The sequence below is a fragment of the Myotis brandtii genome, unplaced genomic scaffold (genome assembly GCF_000412655.1).
Source record: "Myotis brandtii unplaced genomic scaffold, ASM41265v1 scaffold416, whole genome shotgun sequence".
NCBI classification, from domain to species: Eukaryota; Metazoa; Chordata; class Mammalia; order Chiroptera; family Vespertilionidae; genus Myotis; species Myotis brandtii.
The window spans coordinates 1,234,092-1,237,128 of NW_005365989.1; positions in this window are offsets into that span (position 1 = coordinate 1,234,092).

The following is a 3,037-nucleotide window of genomic DNA, read 5'->3' on the forward strand; positions in this document are numbered from 1 at the left end:
CTTATAGAGTAATCTTTGAGGATTTGTCTTATTACAGATTTGTTTTCCTTTTAAACAAACAATCATACTTAAAACTCCAGAAGACTTGACAAACAATTCTTGGTGAAATTTTCTTTCTGATGAATATAAAATTATGATGGCAGAACATTGAGAATTTGAGGGATGAGCTCCCTGATTTTTCTTTTGCTTAAAAAAACAACAATTCAGCCCTCATTTAACAATGTCTCTTGGTGGCTTTGAATCAATTCCTCTCACTGTTATTTAATTTGGGCAAATTTACCAGGAAGACAAGATTATGGTGCCCACACTCTTCTTTTCAATCTTTCTGGAACCTTATTTGTATCTCTATGTCAACAGAGTGAAGAAAAGATAGTGTTTCCTCTGGAGCAGCCCACAGCTCCTGGCGTGCTCCTTAATTAGTGTCTGTGACCAGTTAGCCTTGTTTAGATTTCATTCCACACACTTACTGGGAAACGCGCTCCTTCTCTGCTGCTGTGGTACGCGCCAGCTGTCTTTACTCTCTCAGGACCCAATTCACAGACCAGAAATTCTGTTATGAGCACAAATGTCTGCGAGCGGGCATTTGTTTATTTTCTGCTTAGCAGACAACTTTTATATATCTCTGCCATTAAAAATAAATAAGTAAATACACAAATACCCAAACAAATACAACAGACAAAAAGCAGAATAGCTCACTTCCATCTAAAGTAAACTAAAGGTTTGCCTCATATGGAAGTTGTACCTCTTTCTGGTCAAGAAAATATTGCTCTTCTCTTAGAAATAATAAACTCATCCCTAAATGCCACTTTGAAGACTAAATATCCACGACAAAAGACGGACAAAGAAGCTATGGGTTCCATGTTTCCATTGGCCAAATGATGCACACTCCCTTTTGTATATAAGTGTTAATGAATGGCCCGTTAGTCCATCTCCTCTTTTCCTAAATGTGTGAACTGGAATGTCTACAGACAGTGCCTGCACATGCCTCTGTTGCATTCTTCTCATCCCAACATTTGGGGCCACGGGGCACACGTTTTCCTTATTGAGGTCTGAGGAACTGGATGCTGGCAGAGAGGAGAGCCCAGCTCCCATTGGGTGCCCGGACTCTGCATTCCCCAGTAACTTATGCACATTGTATTATGGCTTCTGTTTCTATGACTTAATCATTGCATAAGCCCAGCACTCAGTACAGTTTGGGGCATACAGTGGGTAGTTGATTAATGTTTAATAATAGAAAACAGTGCTTTATACGTGTTTATTATCTGCCAGGCACTAAGGCCTTTGCAAACATTAACTAGTTTAATGCTCACAACAACCCTATGGGATAGTTATTATTGTTCCTGTTTACAGATGAGGAAACTGGGACATGGAGAGGCAGAGCAATTGGCTCCTATGTGGTAGACCTGGGATTGAAAGCCAGGAATTCACTATTCTTCCTCTCTCTGCCCAACCCCCAGGCACTTACCTCAACTAAACAGGTGGTCCTTCCTATTTCTATGGAGTGCTATTCTAGCCTGTTTCTTGGATAATTGATGGGGCACAGAGATTCTCCCATCACCTACCTTCTCCCCTCCCCCAAATTTTCCTAGGATTAAATCCCTAATAAAATTACACAAAGGAGCATAGAAGCATGGCTTGCCCTTGTTCCAAAAGGAGAAGGTTTCCATAAAAATACAACGATGAGAACAAAAAAGAAAATTGCACATGGTTCCCAATTCGTCCAGCATCATTTTAATAGAAACTTTAGGTCACAGGCATCATGAGGATTTCTAGAATTCCATCCAAGGGAGGCACTTCACCAGCAATGAACCAGCTCAGATAGCTGGGAAGCTAAGACACCACAAAGGGCCCTCAATGACATGTGAGAGACCAGACTGTGCAAGCTAAGTCCTAAGCCAGCCACCCAGGAAGGTGTTAGGGAGCCATGAGAGGGAAAGGAAGTGGAGGCTGTAAATACAGGTGTGTGTTTCCCCTGAGAAGCTCGGATATAAAGGAAAGGGTGAAAGGGTCCATGGCAACAACTGGGACACAGGGAGGAAGAAAGGTGTTCTTAAAGATAAGATAAGCATGTCTATAGTTTGCAGAGAAGTTACCTGTTAGTAGTGAGAGGTAGAAAATACCAGGGAGAGAGAGAAAGAATACATAAAATGTGAGACTGGTCCTAGATAGAAGGGTATGGGGTGAGGAAAAATGATCTTAAAATGGTCTTGACAGGAAAGAGACCTTTTCCTTTTACAAAGATGAAGCAAGAATGGTTCCCATGTGGCATGTCTATAGTTTGCAGAGAAGTAACCTGTTAGTAGTGAGAGGTAGAAAATACCAGGGAGAGAGAGAAAGAATGCATAAAATGTGAGACTGGTCCTAGACAGAAGGGTATGGGGTGAGGAAAAATGATCTTAAAATGGTCTTGACAGGAAAGAGACCTTTTCCTTTTACAAAGATGAAGCAAGAATGGTTCCCATGTGGAATCTTGAGGTAGAAACTAAAAGCCATCTTTGGGGCATTCATTGACCCCACACGTAGCTCTTTCAGGAAAAATTGAGGAAAACTAGTTGCAAACTGCTAGCGGCTACTGTTGGGCATTTAAAATGTGGTGCCAGTTGCTATAGACATTTATGGATAGAAACATGCAAGTCTAGGAAATGGGACCCCAAACAGCACATGCTGCCCTAAGTCAACCATCTGGTTCCTTAAAGAAAAGATGTATCAGAAAAGAAAGCAAGGCAAGGTGATACTTTATTTTTTTACTAGAGGCCTGGTGCACAAAATTTGTTCACTGGGGGGGCGGGGGAGTGTCCCTCAGCCCAGCTTGCACCCTCCCCAATCTCGGACCCCTTGGGCAGTCCGACATCCCTCTCACAATCCGAGACTGCTGGCTCCCAACCACTCGCCTGCCTGCCTGCCTGCCTGATTGCCCCTAATGTTTCTGCCTGCCAGTCTGATTAGCCCCTAACCACTCCCCTTCCAACCTGATCAATGCCTAACTGCTCCCCCGCCAGCCCGATTGCCCCCAACTGCCCTCCCCTGCAGGCCTGGT